Genomic DNA, 22,030 nt, shown 5'->3' with positions numbered 1-22,030 from the left:
ACGAAGTCATGTCGGAATTTTTCACAACGAATGCACCCGATCCACCCCATTGGACCTTAAACCCATGTTTTGGTGCGTTTCATAGTGTTTTGGTGCATTTGGGATCATTTCATTACTGCACGAAACTTGGTGCAAAATGGGGCTGGACTGTTGTAATTAATGCAAAAGTTTGTGCCACGAAGTCGTGTCGGAATTTTTCTAAACGAATACACCTGATCCACCCCATTGGACCCTAATCCATGTTTTGGTGCGTTTCGTAGTGTTTGGGTACATTTGGGATCGTTTCGTTACTGCATAAAACTCGGTGCAAAACAAGCTGAACTTGAAGTATACTAAATGAATGAATATTTGAAAAAAATTGACACCATTAGATTCATCGCAACTTGAAGTATTTTTAGGAATTTTTTTGGGAATTTTACATTTTTCGGAATTCAAATTTGAATTTTGAATTTGGGCCGGTTTGAAACCGGCCGGAACCAATCTGGACTGGTTTGATCGGTTACCGATAAAATCGGACCGGTTCCAGTTGGGATTTTTAACCCTGCACCTGATACACCCCATTGGACCATAAACCCATGTTTTGGTGTGTTTCGTAGTGTTTGGGTGCATTTGGGATCGTTTCATTACTGCATGAAACTTGATGCACAACGGTGCAATTAATGCAAAAGTTTGTACCACGAAGTCATGTCGGAATTTTTCACAACGAATGCACCCGATCCACCCCATTGGACCTTAAACCCATGTTTTGGTGCGTTTCATAGTGTTTTGGTGCATTTGGGATCATTTCATTACTGCACGAAACTTGGTGCAAAATGGGGCTGGACTGTTGTAATTAATGCAAAAGTTTGTGCCACGAAGTCGTGTCGGAATTTTTCTAAACGAATACACCTGATCCACCCCATTGGACCCTAATCCATGTTTTGGTGCGTTTCGTAGTGTTTGGGTGCCTTTGGGATCGTTACGTTATTGCATGAAACTCGGTGCAAAACAAGCTGAACTAGTGCAATTAATGCAAAAGTTTGTGCCATGAAGGCGTGTCAGAATTTTTCACAACGAACGCACCCGATCCACCCCATTGGCCCCTTAACTCATATTTTCGTCCGTTTCATAGTGTTTGGGTGCATTTGGGATCATTTCATTATTGCATGAAACTTTGTGCAAAATTAGCTGAACTGTTGCAATTACTGCAAAAGATTGTGCCACGAAGTCTGATCAGAATTTTTACATTGAACGCACTCGATCCACCCCATTGGACCCTAACTCATGTTTTAGTGCGTTTTGTAGTGTTTGGGTGCATTTGGGATCATTTCGTTACTGCATGAAATTCGGTGCAAAATGGGCTGAACTGGTGCAATTAATTCAAAAGTTTGTGCCACGAATTCGTGTTGAAATTTTCACATCGAACGCACCCAATCCAACCCATTGGACCATAAACCCTCTTTTTGGTGCGTTTTGTAGTGTTTGGAAGCATTTGGAATCATTTCATTACTGCCTGAAACTTGGTGTAAAACGAGCTGAACTGATGCAATAAACGCAAAAGTTCGTGCCATGAAATCGTGTCAGAATTATTCGCAACTAGTGCACCTGTTTCATCCGACAGGACCCTAAACTCATTTTTTGGTGCGTTTCGTAATGTTTGGGTGCATTTTGGATCATTTCATTACTGCTTGAAACTTGGTGCAAAATGGAGTGAACTGGTGCAATTAATGAAAAAGTTTGTGCCACAAAGTCATGCCGGAATTTTTCGCAATCAACACACCTGATCCACCCCATTGAACCCTAAACCCTTGTTTTGGTATGTTTCTTAGTGTTTGGGTGCATTTGGGATTGTTTCATTACTGCATGAAACTTGATGCACAACGGTGCAATTAATGCAAAATTTTATGCCACGAAGTCGTGTCGGATTTTTTCACAATGATGCACCCGATCCATCCCATTGGACCCAAAACCCATGTTTTGGTGCGTTTCTTAGTGTTTCTGTGCATTTGGGATCGTTTCATTACTGCACGAAACTTGCTACAAAACTGGGCTAGACTGGTGTAATTAATGCAAAAGTCTGTGCCACGTAGTCGAGTTCCAATTTTTCTAAACTAACGCACCCGATCCACCCCATTGGACCCTAAACCATGTTTTGGTGTGTTTCGTAATGTTTGGTGCATTTGGGATTGTTTTGTTACTGCATGAAACTCGGTGCAAAACAAGCTGACCTAGTGCAATTAATGCAAAAGTTTGTGCCACGAAGGCGTGTCTGAATTTTTCACAACGAACGCAGCCGATCCACCCCATTGGACCCTTAACTCATGTTTTCATCCGTTTGATAGTGTTTGGGTGCATTTGGCATCATTTCGTTACTGCATGAAACTAGGTGCGAAACGAGCTGAACTGGTGCAATTATTGCAAAAGTTTGTGCAACGAAGTCGTGACGGAATTTTTCACAACGAACGCACCCGATCAACCCCATTGGACCCTAAACCCATGTTTTGGTCCGTTTCATTGTGTTTGGGTGCATTTGGGATCGTTTCGTTACTGCATGAAACTTGATGCACAATGGTGCAATTAATGCAAAAGTTTGTGCCACGAAGTCATGTCGGAATTTTTCACAACGAACGCACGCGATCCACCCCATTGGACCCTAAACCCATGTTTTGGTGTGTTTCGTAGTGTTTGGGTGCATTTGGGATCGTTTCATTACTGCACGAAACTTGGTGCAAAACGGGGTTGGACTGGTGTAATTAATGCAAAAGTTTGTGCCACGAAGTCGTGTCGGAATTTTTATAAACGAACGCACCTGACCCACTCCATTGGACCCTAAACCATGTTTTGGTGCGTTTCGTAGTGTTTGGGTGCATTTTGGATCATTTCATTACTGCTTGAAACTTGGTGCAAAACGAAGTGAACAGGTGCAATTAATGCAAAAGTCCGTGCCATGAAGGCATGTCGAAATTTTTCACAACGAACGCACCCGATCCACCCCATTGGACCCTTAACTCATGTTTTCGTCCGTTTCATAGTGTTTGGGTGCATTTGGGATCATTTTGTTACTGTATGAAACTCGGTGCAAAATGAGCTGAACTGGTGCAATTAATGCAAAAGTTTGTGCCACGAAGTCGTGTCGGAATTTTTCACAACGAACGCACCAGATCCGCCCCGTTGGTCCCTAAACTCATGTTTTTGTCCGTTTCATAGTGTTTGGGTGCATTTGGGATCGTTTCGTTATTGCATGAAACTCGGTGCAAAACAAGCTGAACTGGTGCAATTAATGCAAATGTTTGTGCAACGAAGGCGTGTCGGAATTTTACACAACGAACGCATCCGGTCCACCCCATTGGACCCTAAATCCATGTTTTGGTCCGTTTTATAGTGTTTGGGTGCAATTGGGATCATTTCATTACAGCATGAAACTTTGTGCAAAATGAGCTGAACTGGTGCAATTACTGCAAAAGTTTGTGCCGCGAAGTCTTGTCAGAATTTTTACAATGAACGCACTCGATCCACCCCATTCGACCCTGAACTCATGTTTTACTGCGTTTTGTAGTGTTTGGGTGCATTTGGAATCATTTCGTTACGGCATGAAACTCAGTGCAAAATGGGCTGAATTGGTGCAATTAATTCAAAAGTTCGTGCCACGAATTCGTGTTGAAATTTTTCGCATCGAACGCACCCAATCCAACCATTGGACCATAAACCCCCTTTTTGGTGCGTTTTGCAGTGTTTGGATGCATTTGGAATTATTTCATTACTGCTGAAACTTTGTGTAAAACGAGCTGAACTGGTGCAATTAACGCAAAAGTTTGTGCCATGAAGTCGTGTCAGAATTATTCGCAACTAATGCACATGTTTCATCTGATAGGACCCTAAACTGATGTTTTGGTGCGTTTTGTACTGTTTGGGTGTATTTTGGATCGTTTCATTACTGCTTGAAACTTGGTGCAAAACGGAGTGAACTGGTGCAATTAATGCAAAATTTTGTGCCACGAAGTCGTGTCGGAATTTTTCGCAACCAACACACCTGATCCACCCCAATGGACCCTAAACCCATGTTTTGGTGTGTTTCGTAGTGTTTGGGTGCCTTTGGGATCGTTTCATTATTGCACGAAACTTGAAGCACAACAGTGCAATTAATGCAAAGTTTGTGCCACGAAGTCAAGTTGGAATTTTACACAACGAACACACCCGATCTAACCCATTGTACCCTAAACCCATGTTTTTGTGCGTTTCGTACTATTTAGGTGCGTTTGGGATCGTTTCATTACTGCACGAAAGTTGGTGCAAAACGGGGCTCGACTGGTGTAATTAATGCAATAGTTTGAGCCACAAAGTCGTGTCGGAATTTTTCTAAACAAACGCACCCGATCCACCCCATTGGACCCTTAACTCATGTTTTCATCCGTTTCATAGTGTTTTGACGCATTTGGGATCATTTAATTGCTGCATGAAACTCGGTGCAAAATGAGCTGAACTGGTGCAATTAATGCAAAAGTTTGTGCCATGAAGTCTTGTCAGAATTTTTCACAATGAACACACCCAATCCACCCCATTGGACCCTAAACTCATGTTTTACTGTGTTTTGTAGTGTTAGGGTGCATTTGGGATCGGTTCGTTGCTGCATGAAACTTGGTGCAAAACCAGCTAAATTGGATGCATTTGGAATCGTTTCATTACTGCATGAAATTTGGTGCAAAATGAGCGGAACTGGTGCAATTAACCAAAAAGTTCGTGCCACGAAGTCGTGTCAGAATTTTTCGCACCTAATGCACCTGTTTCATCCGATAGGACCCTAAACTCATGTTTTGATGCGTTTCGTTGTGTTTGGGTGCATTTTGGATCATTTCATTACTGCTTGAAAGTTGGTGCAAAACGGAGTGAACCGGTGCAATTAATGCAAAAGTTTGTGCCACAAAGTCATGTCAGAATTTTTCGCAATCAACACACCTGATCCACCCCATTGAACCCTAAATCCTTGTTTTGGTGTGTTTCGTAGTGTATGGGTGCATTTGGGATCGTTTCATTACTGCATGAAACATGATGTACAACAGTGCAATTAATGCAAAAGTTTGTGCCACGAAGTCATGTCGGAATTTTTCACAACGAACGCACCCGATCCACCCCATTGGACCCTAAACCCATGTTTTGGTGTGTTTCTTAGTGTTTGTGTGCATTTGGGATCGTTTAATTACTGCACAAACTTGGTGCAAAACGGGGCTGGACTGGTGTAAATAATGCAAAAGTTTGTGCCACGAAGTCGTGTCGGAATTTTTCTAAACGAACGCACCCGATCCACCCCATTGGACCGTAAACTATGTTTTGGTGTGTTTCGTAATGTTTGGTGCATTTGGGATCATTTCGTTACTGCAAGAAACTCGGTGCAAAATAAGCTGAACTAGTGCAATTAATGCAAAAGTTTGTGCCCCGAAGGCGTGTCGGAATTTTTCACAACGAACGCACCCGATCCACCCCATTGGACCCTTAACTCATGTTTCGTCCGTTTGATAGTGTTTGGGTGCATTTGGGGTCATTTTGTTACTGCATGAATCTCGGTGCGAAATGAGCTGAACTGGTGCAATTATTGCAAAAGTTTGTGCAACGAAGTCGTGACGGAATTTTTCTAAACGAACGCACCCGATCAACCCCATTGGACCCTAAACCCATGTTTTGGTCCGTTTCATAGTGTTTGGGTGCATTTGGGATCGTTTCATTACTGCATGAAACTTGATGCACAACGGTGCAATTAATGCAAATGTTTGTGCCACAAAGTCATGTCGGAATTTTTCACAACGAACGCACCAGATCCACCCCATTGGACTCTAAGCCCATGTTTTAATGTGTTTCGTAGTGTTTGGGTGCATTTGGGATCGTTTCATTACTGCACGAAACTTGGTGCGAAACGGGGCTAGACTGGTGCAATTACTGCAAAAGTTTGTGCCACGAAGTCGTGTCGAAATTTTTATAAACAAATGCATCTGATCCACCCCATTGGACCCTAAACCATGTTTTGGTGTGTTTCGTAGTGTTTGGGTGTATTTTGGTTCGTTTCATTACTGCTTGAAACTTGGTGCAAAACGGAGTGAACTGGTGCAATTAACGCAAAAGTTTGTGCCACAAAGTCATATCAGAATTTTTCGCAATCAACACACCTGATCCACCCCATTGAACCCAAAATCCTTGTTTTGGTGTGTTTCGTAGTGTTTGGGTGCATTTGGGATCGTTTCATTACTGCATGAAACTTGATGCACAACAGTGCAATTAATGCAAAAGTTTGTTCCACGAAGTCATGTCGGAATTTTTCACAACGAACGCACCCGATCCACCCCATTGGACCCTAAACCCATGTTTTGGTGCGTTTCTTAGTGTTTGTGTGCATTTGGGATCGTTTAATTACTGCACAAAACATGGTGCAAAACGGGGCTGGACTGGTGTAAATAATGCAAAAGTTTGTGCCACGAAGTCGTGTCGGAATTTTTCTAAACGAACGCACCCGATCCACCCCATTGGACCGTAAACTATGTTTTGGTGTGTTTCGTAATGTTTGGTGCATTTGGGATCATTTCGTTACTGCATGAAACTCGGTGCAAAATAAGCTGAACTAGTGCAATTAATGCAAAAGTTTGTGCCACGAAGGCGTGTCGGAATTTTTCACAACGAACGCACCCGATCCACCCCATTGGACCCTCAACCCATGTGATGGTGTGTTTCATACTATTTGGGTGCATTTGGGATCACTTCATTACTGCATGAAACTTGGTGCAAAACGGGCTGAACTGGTGCAATTAATGCAAAACTTTGTGCCACGAAGCCATGTATGAATTTTTACAAACGAAAGCACACAATCCACCCCATTGGACCCTAAACCCATGTTTTGATGGGTTTCATAGTATTTGGGTCCATTTGGGATCGTTTAATTACTACACGAAACTTGTTGCAAAACGGGGACGGACTGGTGCAATTAATGCAAAAGTTTGTGCCACAAAGTCATGTCGGAATTTTTCATGACGAACGCACCCGATCCACCCCATTGGACCCTTAACTCATGTTTTGGTCCATTTCGTAGTGTTTGGGCGCATTTGAGATCATTTCATTACTGCATGAAACTCGGTGCAAAATGAGCTGAACTAGTGCAATTAATGCAAAAGTTTGTGCCACGAAGTCGTGTCGGAATTTTCACAACAAACGCACCCGATCCACCCCATTGGAGTCTAAACTCATGTTTTTGTCCGTTTCATAGTGTGGTTGGGTGCATTTGGTATCATGTCATTACTGCATGAAACTTGCTGCAAAACGAGCTGAACTGGTGCAATTAATGCGTAAGCTTGTGCCACAAAGTCATGTCAGAATTTTTCGCAATCAACACACCTGATCCACCCCATTGAACCCTAAATCCTTGTTTTGGTGTGTTTCATAGTGTTTGGGAGCATTTGGAATCGTTTCATTACTGCATGCAACTTGATGCACAACAGTGCAATTAATGCAAAAGTTTGTGCCATGAAGTCATGTCGGAATTTTTCACAACGAACGCACCCGATCCACCCCATTGGACCCTAAACCCATGTTTTGGTGCATTTCTTAGTGTTTGTGTGCATTTGGGATCATTTAATTACTGCACAAAACTTGGTGCAAAACGGGGCTGGACTGGTGTAAATAATGTAAAAGTTTGTGCCACGAAGTTGTGTCGGAATTTTTCTAAACGAACGCAGCCAATCCACCCCATTGGACCGTAAACTATGTTTTGGTGTGTTTCGTAATGTTTGGTGCATTTGGGATCATTTCGTTACTGCATGAAACTCGGTGCAAAATAAGCTGAACTAGTGCAATTAATGCAAAAGTTTGTGCCACGAAGGCGTGTCGGAATTTTTCACAACGAACGCACCCGATCCACCCCATTGGACCCTTAACTCATGTTTCGTCCGTTTGATAGTGTTTGGGTGCATTTGGGATCATTTCGTTACTGCATGAATCTCGGTGCGAAATGAGCTGAACTGGTGCAATTATTGCAAAAGTTTGTGCAACGAAGTCATGACAGAATTTTTCTAAACGAACGCACCCGATCAACCCCATTGGACCCTAAACCCATGTTTTGGTCCGTTTCATTACTGCTTGAAACTTGGTGCAAAACGAGTGAACTGGTGCTATTAATGCAAAAGTTTGTGCCACGAAGGCATGTCGGAATTTTTCACAACGAACGCACCCGATCCACCCCATTGAACCCTTAACTCATGTTTTCGTCCGTTTCATAGAGTTTGGGTGCATTTGGGATCATTTCGTTACTGTATGAAACTCGGTGCAAAACGAGCTGAACTTGTGCAATTAAAGCAAAAGTTTGTGCCACGAAGTCGTGTCCGAATTTTTCACAACAAACACACCCGATCCGCCCCATTGGACCCTAAACTCATGTTTTTGTCCGTTTCATAGTGTTTTGGTGCATTTGGGATCGTTTCGTTACTGCATGAAACTCGGTGCAAAACAAGCTGAACTTGTGCAATTAATGCAAATGTTTGTGCCATGAAGGCGTGTCGGAATTTTTAACAACGAACACACCCGATCCACCCCATTAGACCCTTAACTCATATTTTTGTTCGTTTCATAGTGTTTGGCTGCATTTGGGATCATTTCGTTACTGCATGAAACTCGGTGCGAAACGAGCTGGACTGGTGCAATTAATACAAAAGTTTGTGCCACGAAGTCGTGTCGGAATTTTTCACAACGAACGCACTCGATCCACTCCATTGGACCCTAAACTCATGTTTTCGTCCGTTTCATAGTGTTTGGGTGCATTTGGGATCATTTCGTTACTATATGAAACTCGGTGCAAAATGAGCTGAACTGGTGCAATTAATGCAAAAGTTTGTGCCCCGAAGTCGTCTCGGAATTTTTCACAACGAACGCACCCGATCCACCCCATTGGACCCTAAATCCATGTTTTGGTCTGTTTTATAGTGTTTGGGTGCATTTGGGATCATTTCATTATAGCATGAAACTTTGTGCAAAATGAGCTGAACTGGTGCAATTACTGCAAAAGTTTGTGCCACGAAGTCTTGTCAGAATTTTTACAATGAACGCACTCGATCCACCCCATTGGACCCTAAACTCATGTTTTAGTGCGTTTTGTAGTGTTTGGGTGCATTTGGGATCGTTTCGTTACTGAATGAAACTCGGTGCAAAATGGGCTGAACTGGTGCAATTAATTCAAAAGTTCGGGCCACGAATTCGTGTTGTAATTTTTCACATCGAACGCACCCAATCCAACCCATTGGACCATAAACCTCCTTTTTGGTGCGTTTTGCAGTGTTTGGATGCATTTGGAATCTTTTCATTACGGCCTGAAACTTGGTGTAAAACGAGCTGAACTGGTGCAATTAACGCAAAAGTTCGTGCCACGAAGTCGTGTCAGAATTATTCGCAACTAATGCACCTGTTTCATCCGATAGGACCCTAAACTGATGTTTTGGTGCGTTTCGTAGTGTTTGGGTGCATTTTGGATCGTTTCATTATTGCTTCAAACTTGGTGCAAAACAGAGTGAACTGGTGCAATTAATGCAAAAAGTTTGTGCCACGAAGTCATGATGGAATTTTTCTCAATCAACACACCTGATCCACCCCATTGAACGCTAAACCCTTGTTTTGGTGCGTTTTGTAGTGTTTGGGTGCATTTGGGATTGTTTCATTACTGCATGAAAATTGATGCACAATGGTGCAATTAGTGCAAAAGTTTGTGCCACGAAGTCATGTCAGAATTTTCACAACCAACACACCCGATCCACCCCATTGGACCCTAAACCCATGCTTTGGTGCGTTTCCTAGTGTTTGGGTGCATTTGGGATCGTTTCATTACTGCACGAAACGTGGTGCAAAATGATCTGAACTTGTGCAATTACTGCAAAAGTTTGTGCCACGAAGTCGTGTTGGAATTTTTACAATGAACGCACTCAATCCACCCCATTGGACCCTAAACCATGTTTTGGTGCGTTTCGCAGTGTTTGGGTGCATTTGGGATCGTTTCGTTACTGAATGAAACTCTATGCAAAATGGGCTGAACTACTGCAACTAATTCAAAAGTTCGTGCCACGAATTCGTGTTGAAATTTTTCACATCGAACGTACCCAATCCAACCCATTGGACCACCAAACCCCTTTTTTGGTGCGATTTGTAGTGTTTGGATGCATTTGGAATCATTTCATTACTGCCTGAAACTTGGTGTAAAACGAGCTGAACTGGTGCAATTAACGTAAAAGTTTGTACCACGAAGCCATGTTGGGATTTTTCGCAATCAACGCACCCAATCCACCCCATTGGACCCTAAACCCATGTTTTGGTGTGCTTCATAGTGTTTGGGTGCATTTGGGTTCGTTTCATTGCCGCACGAAACTTGGTGCAAAACAGGTTGAACTGGTGCAATTAATGCAAAAGTTTATGCCACAAAGTCGTGTCGGAACTTTTCACAACGAACGCACCCGATCCACTGCATTGGACCCTAAACCCATGTTTTGGTGTGTTTCGAAGTGTTCGGGTGTATTTCGGATCGTTTCATTACTGCCTAAAACTTGGTGCAAAACAAGCTGAACTAGTGCACTTAATGCAAAAGTTTGTGCCGCGAAGTCGTGTCGGAATTTTTCACAACAAATGCACCTAATCCACCCCATTGGAGCCTAGACTCATGTTTTTGTCCGTTTCATAGTGCTTGGGTGCTTTTGGGATCTTTCATTAGTGCATGAAACTTGGTGCAAAACGAGCTGAACTGGTGGAATTAATGCAAAAGTTTGTGCCACGAAGTCGTGTCAGAATTTTTCGCAATGAACGCACACGATCCACCCCATTGGACCCTAAAATCATGTTTTAGTGTGTTTTATAGTGTTTGGGTGCATTTGGGATCGTTTCGTTACTGCATGAAACTTGGTGCAAAACGGGGCTGAACTGGTGCAATTAATGCAAAAGTTTGTGCCACGAAGTTGTGTCAGAATTTTTCACAACAAACGCACCCGATCCACCCCGTTGGAGTCTAAACTCATGTTTTAGTCCATTTCATAGTGTGTTTGGGTGCATTTGGGATCGTTTCGTTACTGCATGAAAGTTGCTGTAAAACGAGCTGAACTGGTGTAATTAATGCAAAAGCTTGTGCCACGAAGTCGTGTCGGAATTTTTCAAAATGGACACAACCGATCCACCCCATTGGACCCTAAACTCATGTTTTAGTGTGTTTTGTAGTGTTAGGGTGCATTTGGGATCGGTTCGTTGCTGTATGAAACTTGGTGCAAAAGTTCGTGCCACTTACGATTTTTCACATCGAACGCACCCAATCCAACCCATTGGACCCAAAACCATGATTTGGTGCGTTTTGGAGTGTTTGGATTCATTTGGAATCGTTTCATTACTGCATGAAATTTGGTGCAAAACGAGCAGAACTGGTGCAATTATCCGAAAAGTTCGTGCCACGATGTCGTATCAGAATTTTTCGCAACTAATGCACTTGTTTCATCCGATAGGACCCTAAAGTCATGCCTTGATGCGTTTCGTAGTGTTTGGGTGCATTTTGGATCGTTTCATTACTGCTTGAAACTTGGTGAACTGGTGCAATTAATGTAAAAGTTTGTGCCACAAAGTCATGTCGGAATTTTTCGCAATCAACGCACCTGATCCACCCTATTGGACCCTAAAACCATGTTTTGCTGCATTTTGAAGTGTTCAGGTGTATTTCGGATCGTTTCATTAATGTATGAAACTTGGTGCAAAACAAGCTGAACTAGTGCACTTAATGCAAAAGATTGTGCCGCGAAGTCGTGTCGGAATTTTTCACAACAAATGCACCTAATCCACCCCATTGGAGCCTAGACTCATGTTTTTGTCCATTTCATAGTGTTTGGGTGCTTTTGGGATCTTTCATTAGTGCATGAAACTTGGTGCAAAACGAGCTGAACTGGTGGAATTAATGCAAAAGTTTGTGCCACGAAGTCGTGTCAGAATTTTTTGCAATGAACGCACACGATCTAGCCCATTGGACCCTAAAATCATGTTTTAGTACGTTTTGTAGTGTTTGGGTGCATTTGGGATCGTTTCGTTACTGCATGAAACTTGGTGCAAAACGAGCTAAACTGGTGCAATTAGTGCAAAAGTTCGTGCCACGAATTCGTGTTGCAATTTTTTACATTGAACTCTCCCAATCCAATCCATTGGACCCTAAAACCCATGATTTGGTGTGTTTTGGAGTGTTTGGATGCATTTGGAATTGTTTCATTACTTCAAGATATTTGGTGCAAAACGAGCTGAACTGGTGCAATTAACCGAAAAGTTCGTGCCACGAAGTTGTGTACAAATTTTTCGCAACTAATGTACCCATTTCATCCGATAGGACCCTAAACTCATATTTTGGTGTGTTTCATAGTGCTTTGGTGCCTTTGGGATCGTATCATTACTGCTTGAAACTTTGTGCAAAACGAGCTGAACTGATGCAATTAATGCAAAAGTTTGTGCCACGAAGTCATGTCGGAATTTTTCGCAATCAACAAACCTGATCCACCCCATTGGACCCTAAACCCATGTCTTGGTGTGTTTCGTACTGTATGGGTGCATTTGGGATTGTTTCATTACTGCATGAAACTTGGTGCAAAACGGGCTGAACTGGTGCAATTAATGCAAAAGTTTGGGCCACGAAGTCATGTCGGAATTTTTACAAACGAACGCACATAATCCACCCCATTGGACCCTAAACCCATGTTTTGGTGCGTTTCGTAGTGTTTGGATCCATTTGGGATCGTTTAATTACTGCACGAAACTTGGTGCAAAACGGGGCTGGACTAGTGCAATTAATGCAAAAGTTTGTGCCACGAAGTCGTGTCGGAATTTTTCACGACGAACGCACCCGATCCACCCCATTGGACCCTTAACTCATGTTTTCGTCCGTTTCATAGTGTTTGGGCGCATATTGGATCATTTCGTTACAGCATGAAACGCGGTGCAAAACGAGCTGAACTGGTGCAATTAATGCAAAAGTTTGTGCCACGAAGTCGTGTTGGAATTTTTCACAACAAACGCACCCGATCCACCCCATTAGAGTCTAAACTCATGTTTTAGTCCATCTCATAGTGTGTTTGGGAGCATTTGGTTTCATTTCGTTACTGCATGAAACTTGCTGCAAAACAAGCCGAACTAGTGCAATTAATGCGAAAGCTTGTGCCACGAAGTCATGTCAGAATTTTTCACAACGAACGCACCCAATCCACCCCATTGGACCCTAAACCCATGTTTTTGTGTGTTTCGTAGTGTTTGGGTGCTTTTGGGTTCGTTTCATTAATGCAAGAAACTTGGTGCAAAACGGACTGAACTGGTGCAATTAATGCAAAAGTTTATGCCACGAAGTCGTGTCGGAACTTTTCACAACGAACGCACCCGATCCACCGCATTGGACCCTAAACCCATGTTTTGGTGCGTTTCGTAGTGTTTGGGTGTATTTGAGATCATTTCGTTACTGCATAAAACTTGGTACAAAACAAGCTGAACTAGTGCAATTAATGTAAAATTTTGTGCCACGAAGTCGTGTCGGAATTTTTCACAACAAATGCACCTGATCCACCCCATTGGAGCCTAAACTCATGTTTTTGTCTGTTTCATAGTGTTTGGGTGCATTTGGGATATTTCATTACAGCATGAAACTTGGTGCAAAACGAGTTGAACTGGTGCAATTAATGCAAAAGTTTGTGCCACGAAGTCGTGTAGAAATTTTTCACAATGAACACACCTAATCCACACCATTGGACCCTAAAATCATTTTTAGTGCGTTTTGAGGTGTTTGGGTTCATTTGGGATCGTTTCGTTACTGCATGAAACTTGGTGCAAAATGAGCTAAACTTGTGCAATTAGTGCATAAGTTCGTGTCACGAATTCGTGTTCCAATTTTTTACATTGATTGCTCCCAATCCAACCCATTGGACCCTAAGCCCATGATTTGGGGCGTTTTGGAGTGTTTGGATACATTTGGAATTGTTTCAGTACTAAATGAAATTTGGTGCAAAACGAGCTGAACTGGTGCAATTAACCGAAAAGTTCGTGCCACGAAGTTGTGTACGAATTTTTCGCAACTAATGCGCCCATTTCATCCGATAGGACCCTAAACTCATGTTTTGGTGTGTTTCGTAGTGTTTTGGTGCCTTTGGGATCGTATCATTACTACTTGAAACTTGGTGCAAAACGAGCTGAACTGGTGCAATTAATGCAAATGTTTGTGCCACGAAGTCATGTCGGAATTTTTTGCAATCAACACACCTGATCCACCCCATTGGACCCTCAACCCATGTGATGGTGTGTTTCATACTATTTGGGTGCATTTGGGATCACTTCATTACTGCATGAAACTTGGTGCAAAACGGGCTGAACTGGTGCAATTAATGCAAAACTTTGTGCCACGAAGCCATGTATGAATTTTTACAAACGAAAGCACACAATCCACCCCATTGGACCCTAAACCCATGTTTTGATGGGTTTCATAGTATTTGGGTCCATTTGGGATCGTTTAATTACTACACGAAACTTGTTGCAAAACGGGGACGGACTGGTGCAATTAATGCAAAAGTTTGTGCCACAAAGTCATGTCGGAATTTTTCATGACGAACGCACCCGATCCACCCCATTGGACCCTTAACTCATGTTTTGGTCCATTTCGTAGTGTTTGGGCGCATTTGAGATCATTTCATTACTGCATGAAACTCGGTGCAAAATGAGCTGAACTAGTGCAATTAATGCAAAAGTTTGTGCCACGAAGTCGTGTCGGAATTTTCACAACAAACGCACCCGATCCACCCCATTGGAGTCTAAACTCATGTTTTTGTCCGTTTCATAGTGTGGTTGGGTGCATTTGGTATCATGTCATTACTGCATGAAACTTGCTGCAAAACGAGCTGAACTGGTGCAATTAATGCGTAAGCTTGTGCCACAAAGTCATGTCAGAATTTTTCGCAATCAACACACCTGATCCACCCCATTGAACCCTAAATCCTTGTTTTGGTGTGTTTCGTAGTGTTTGGGAGCATTTGGAATCGTTTCATTACTGCATGCAACTTGATGCACAACAGTGCAATTAATGCAAAAGTTTGTGCCATGAAGTCATGTCGGAATTTTTCACAACGAACGCACCCGATCCACCCCATTGGACCCTAAACCCATGTTTTGGTGCATTTCTTAGTGTTTGTGTGCATTTGGGATCATTTAATTACTGCACAAAACTTGGTGCAAAACGGGGCTGGACTGGTGTAAATAATGTAAAAGTTTGTGCCACGAAGTTGTGTCGGAATTTTTCTAAACGAACGCAGCCAATCCACCCCATTGGACCGTAAACTATGTTTTGGTGTGTTTCGTAATGTTTGGTGCATTTGGGATCATTTCGTTACTGCATGAAACTCGGTGCAAAATAAGCTGAACTAGTGCAATTAATGCAAAAGTTTGTGCCACGAAGGCGTGTCGGAATTTTTCACAACGAACGCACCCGATCCACCCCATTGGACCCTTAACTCATGTTTCGTCCGTTTGATAGTGTTTGGGTGCATTTGGGATCATTTCGTTACTGCATGAATCTCGGTGCGAAATGAGCTGAACTGGTGCAATTATTGCAAAAGTTTGTGCAACGAAGTCGTGACGGAATTTTTCTAAACGAACGCACCCGATCAACCCAATTGGACCCTAAACCCATGTTTTGGTCCGTTTCATTACTGCTTGAAACTTGGCGCATAACGGAGTGAACTGGTGCTATTAATGCAAAAGTTTGTGCCACGAAGGCATGTCGGAATTTTTCACAACAAACGCACCCGATCCACCCCATTGAACCCTAAATCCATGTTTTGGTCCGTTTTATAGTGTTTGGGTGCATTTGGGATCATTTCATTATAGCATGAAACTTTGTGCAAAATGAGCTGAACTGGTGCAATTACTGCAAAAGTTTGTGCCACGAAGTCTTGTCAGAATTTTTACAATGAACGCACTCGATCCACCCCATTGGACCCTAAACTCATGTTTTAGTGCGTTTTGTAGTGTTTGGGTGCATTTGGGATCGTTTCGTTACTGAATGAAACTCGGTGCAAAATGGGCTGAACTGGTGCAATTAATTCAAAAGTTCGGGCCACGAATTCGTGTTGTAATTTTTCACATCGAACGCACCCAATCCAACCCATTGGACCATAAACCTCCTTTTTGGTGCGTTTTGCAGTGTTTGGATGCATTTGGAATCTTTTCATTACGGCCTGAAACTTGGTGTAAAACGAGCTGAACTGGTGCAATTAACGCAAAAGTTCGTGCCACGAAGTCGTGTCAGAATTATTCACAACTAATGCACCTGTTTCATCCGATAGGACCCTAAACTGATGTTTTGGTGTGTTTCATAGTGTTTGGGTGCATTTTGGATCGTTTCATTACTGCTTCAAACTTGGTGCAAAACGGAGTGAACTGGTGCAATTAATGCAAAAGTTTGTGCCACGAAGTCATGACGGAATTTTTCTCAATCATCACACCTGATCCACCCCATTGAACCCTAAACCCTTGTTTTGGTGCGTTTTGTAGTGTTTGGGTGCATTTGGGATCGTTTCATTACTGCATGAAACTTGATGCACAATGGTGCAATTAGTGCAAAAGTTTGTGCCACGAAGTCATTTCAGAATTTTTCACAACCAACACACCTGATCCACCCCATTGGACCCTAAACCCATGCTTTGGTGTGTTTCCTAGTGTTTGGGTGCATTTGGGATCGTTTCATTACTGCACGAAACGTGGTGCAAAATGATCTGAACTGGTGCAATTACTGCAAAAGTTTGTGCCACGAGGTCGTGTTGGAATTTTTACAATGAACGCACTCAATCCACCCCATTGGACCCTAAACCATGTTTTGGTGCATTTCGCAGTGTTTGGGTGCATTTGGGATCGTTTCGTTACTGCATGAAACTCGGTGCAAAATGGGCTGAACTACTGCAATTAATTCAAAAGTTCGTGCCACGAATTCGTGTTGAAATTTTTCACATCGAACGTACCTAATCCAACCCATTGGACCACCAAACCCCTTTTTTGGTGCGATTTGTAGTGTTTGGATGCATTTGGAATCATTTCATTACTGCCTGAAACTTGGTGTAAAACGAGTTGAACTGGTGCAATTAACGTAAAAGTTTGTACCACGAAGCCATGTTGGGATTTTTTGCAATCAATGCACCTAATCCAACCCATTGGACCCTAAACCCATGTTTCGGTGTGTTTCATAGTGTTTGGGTGCATTTGGGATCGTTTCATTACTGTGTGAAACTTGGTGCAAAACAGGCTGAACTGGTGCAATTATCGCAAAAGTTTGTGCCACGAAGTCATGTCGGAATTTTTCACAACGAACGCACCCGATCCACCGCATTGGACCCAAAACCCATGTTTTGGTGTGTTTCGAAGTGTTCGGGTGTATTTCGGATCGTTTCATTACTGCCTAAAACTTGGTGCAAAACAAGCTGAACTAGTGCACTTAATGCAAAAGTTTGTGCCGCGAAGTCGTGTCGGAATTTTTCACAACAAATGCACCTAATCCACCCCATTAGAGCCTAGACTCATGTTTTTGTCCGTTTCATAGTGTTTGGGTGCTTTTGGGATCTTTCATTAGTGCATGAAACTTGGTGCAAAACGAGCTGAACTGGTGGAATTAATGCAAAAGTTTGTGCCACGAAGTCGTGTCAGAATTTTTCGCAATGAACGCACATGATCCACCCCATTGGACCCTAAAATCATGTTTTAGTGTGTTTTATAGTGTTTGGGTGCATTTGGGATCGTTTCGTTACTGCATGAAACTTGGTGCAAAACGGGGCTGAACTGGTGCAATTAATGCAAAAGTTTGTGCCACGAAGTTGTGTCAGAATTTTTCACAACAAACGCACCCGATCCACCACGTTGGAGTCCAAACTCATGTTTTAGTCCATTTCATAGTGTGTTTGGGTGCATTTGGGATCGTTTCGTTACTGCATGAAAGTTGCTGTAAAACGAGCTGAACTGGTGTAATTAATGCAAAAGCTTGTGCCACGAAGTCGTGTCGGAATTTTTCAAAATGGACACAACCGATCCACCCCATTGGACCCTAAACTCATGTTTTAGTGTGTTTTGTAGTGTTAGGGTGCATTTGGGATCGGTTCGTTGCTGTATGAAACTTGGTGCAAAAGTTCGTGCCACTTACAATTTTTCACATCGAACGCACCCAATCCAACCCATTGGACCCAAAACCATGATTTGGTGCGTTTTGGAGTGTTTGGATTCATTTGGAATCGTTTCATTACTGCATGAAATTTGGTGCAAAACGAGCAGAACTGGTGCAATTATCCGAAAAGTTTGTGCCACGATGTCGTATCAGAATTTTTCGCAACTAATGCACTTGTTTCATCCGATAGGACCCTAAAGTCATGCCTTGATGCGTTTCGTAGTGTTTGGGTGCATTTTGGATCGTTTCATTACTGCTTGAAACTTGGTGAACTGGTGCAATTAATGCAAAAGTTTGTGCCACTAAGTCATGTCGGAATTTTTACAAACGTACGCACACAGTCCACCCCATTGGACCGTAAACCCATGTTTTGGTGCGTTTCGTAGTGTTTGGGTCCATTTTGGAACGTTTAATTACTGCACGAAACTTGGTGCAAAACTGGGCTGGACTGGTGCAATTAATGCAAAAGTTTGTGCCACGAAGTCGTGTCGGAATTTTTCACAACGAACGCACCCGATCCACCCCATTGGACCCTTAACTCATGTTTTCGTCCGTTTCATAGTGTTTGGGCGCAATTGGGATCATTTCATTACTGGATGAAACTCAGTGCAAAACGAGTTGAACTGGTGCAATTAATGCAAAAGTTTGTACCACGAAGTCGTGTCGGAATTTTTCACAACAAACGCACCTGATCCACCCCATTGGAGTCTAAACTCATGTTTCTGTCCGTTTCATAGTGTGTTTGTGTGCATTTGGTATCATTTCGTTACTACATGAAACTTACTGCAAAACGAGCTGAACTGGTGCAAATAATGCGAAGGCTTGTGCCACGAAGCCGGGTCAGAATTTTTCACAATGAACACACCCGATCCACCACATTGGACTCTAAACTCATGTTTTAGTGCGTTTTGTAGTGTTTGGGTGCATTTGGGATCGTTTCGTTGCTGCATGAAACTTGGTGCAAAACGAGCTAAACTGGTGCAATTAGCGCAAAAGTTCGTGCCACGAATTCGTGTTGCAATTTTTCACATCGAACGCACCCAATCCAACCCGTTGGACCCAAAACCCAAGATTTGGTGCGTTTTGGAGTGTTTGGATGCATTTGGAATTGTTTCATTACTGCATAAAATTTGGTGCAAAACGAGCAGAACTGGTGCAATAAACCAAAAAGTTCGTGCCACGAAGTCCTGTCAGAATTTTTCGCAACTAATGCACCTGTTTCATCCGATAGGACCCTGAACTCATGTTTTGGTGCGTTTTGTAGTGTTTGCATGCATTTGGGATCGTTTTATTTCTACTTGAAACTTGGTGCAAAACGGATTGAACCGGTGCTATTATTGCAAAAGTTTGTGCCACGAAGTCATGTCGGAATTTTTCACAATCAACACACCTGATCCATGTCATTGGACCCTAAACCCATGTTTTGGTGCATTTCATAGTGTTTGGGTGTATTTGGGATTGTTTCATTACTACATGAAACTTGGTGCAAAACGGGGCTGAACTGGTGCAATTAATGCAAAAGTTTGTGCCACGAAGTCGTGTCGGAATTTTTGACAACTAATGCACCCAATTCATCCGATTGGACCCCAAACTCAAGTTTTGGTGCATTTCGTAGTGTTTCGGTTCATTTGGAATCGTTTCATTACTGCATGAAAAATGGTGCAAAACGGGCTTAACTGGTGCAATCAATGCAAAAGTATGTGCCACGAAGTCATGCCAGAATTTTTCGCAACGAACGCACCCGATCCACCCCATTGGACCCTAGACCCATGTTTTAGTGCGTTTCGTAGTGTTTGGGTGCATTTGAGATCATTTCATTACTGTATGAAACTTGGTGCAAAATGAGCTGAACTAGTGAAATTAATGCAAAAGTTTATGTCACGAAGTCGTGTCAAAAATTTTCGCAACAAACGCACCCGATCCACCCCATTGGACTCTAATCTAATGTTTTGGTCTGTTTCATATTATTTGGTTGCATTTGGGATCATTTCGTTACTGCATGAAACTTGGTGCACAACGGGGTGAACTGGTGCAATTAATGCAAAAGTTTGTGCCACGAATTCGTGTTGCAATTTAACAGATCGAACGCACCCAATCCAACCCATTGGACCCTAAACCCATAATTTGGTGCGTTTTGCAGCCAGTGGATGCATTTGGAATTGTTTCATTACTACATGAAAATTGTTGAAAACGAGCTGAACTTGTGCAATTAACGCAAAAGTTCGTGCCATGAAGTCGTGTCAAAATTTCTCGCAACTAACGCACCCGTTGTAGTGTTTGGGTGCATTTGGAATCATTTCATTACTGCATGCAAGTTGGTGCAAAACAGGGCTGAACTGGTGCAATTAATGCAAAAGTTTGTGCCACGAAGTCGTGTCGGAATTTTTCGCAATGAACGCACCCGATCCTCCCCATTTGAACCTAAACCCATGTTTTGGTCCGTTTCATAGAGTTTGAGTGCATTTGGGATTGTTTTCGTTACTACATGAAACTCGGTGCAATACGAGCCAATCTGGTGCAATTAATGCAAAAGTTTGTTCCACGAAGTCGTGTTAGAATTTTTCGCAACGAACGCACCCGATTCATCTGATTGGACCCCAAACTCTAGTTTTGGTGCGTTTCGTAGTGTTTGGGTTCATTTGGGATCGTTTCATTACTGCATGAAACTTGGTGCGAAACGGGCTGAACTGGTGCAATTAATGTAAAAGTATGTGCCACGAAGTAATGTCAAAAATTTTCGCAATGAACACACCCAATCCACCCCATTGGACCCAAAACCCATGTTTTGGTGCGTTTCGTAGTGTTTTGGAGCATTTGGGATCATTTCGTTACTGCAGGAAACTTGGTGCAAAATGGGCTGAATTGGTACAATTAGTGCAAAAGTTCGTGCCACGAATTCGTGTTGCAATTTAACTGTTCGAACGCACCCAATCCAACCCATTGGACCCTAAACCCATAATTTGATGCGTTTTGCATCCATTGGATGCACTTGGAATCATTTCATTACAACATGAAATTTGGTGCAAAACGAAATGAACTGGTACAATTAACACAAAAGTTCGTGCCACGAAGTCGTGTCAAAATTTTTCGCAACTAACGCACCCGATCAACCCCATTGGAGCCTAAACCCATGTTTTGGTGCATCTCGTAGTGTTTAGGTGCATTTGCAATGGTTTCATTACTGCATGCAACTTGGTGCAAAACGGGGTTGAACTGGTGCAATTAATGCAAAAGTTTGTGCCACGAAGTCGTGTCGAAATTTTTCGCACCGAACACACCCGATCCGTCCCATTGGACCCTAAACCCATGTTTTGGTCTGTTTCGTAGTGTTTGAGTGTATTTGGGATTGTTTTCGTTACTGCATGAAACTCGGTGCAATACGAGCTGAGCTGGTGCAATTAATGCAAAAGTTCGTGCCACAAGGTCGTGTCGGAATTTTTCGCAACGAACGCACACGATCCGCCTTATTGGTACTAAACCCATGTTTTGGTCCATTTGGTAGTGTTTGAGTGCATTTGGGATCATTTCATTACTGCAAGAAACTTGGTGCAAAACAGTCTAAACTGGTGAAATTAATGCAAAAGTTTGTGCCACGAAGTCGTGTCGGAATTTTTCACAACAAACGCACCCGATCCACTCCATTGGGCCCTAAACATATGTTTTATTGCGTTTTGTAGAGTTTGGGTGCATTTGGGATCATTTCATTACTGCATGAAACTTGGTGCAAAACGGGTTGAACTGGTGCAATTAATGCAAAAGTTCGTGCCATAAATTCGGGTTGCAATTTTTCACATCGAATGCACCGAATCCAACCCATTGGACCCTAAACCCATGATTTGGTGCGTT

This window comes from Panicum virgatum, chromosome 9N (genome assembly GCF_016808335.1).
Source record: "Panicum virgatum strain AP13 chromosome 9N, P.virgatum_v5, whole genome shotgun sequence".
In the NCBI taxonomy this organism is placed as follows: domain Eukaryota; kingdom Viridiplantae; phylum Streptophyta; class Magnoliopsida; order Poales; family Poaceae; genus Panicum; species Panicum virgatum.
The sequence above is the reverse complement of the archived record's forward strand: the minus strand, read 5'-3'. Positions refer to the sequence as shown.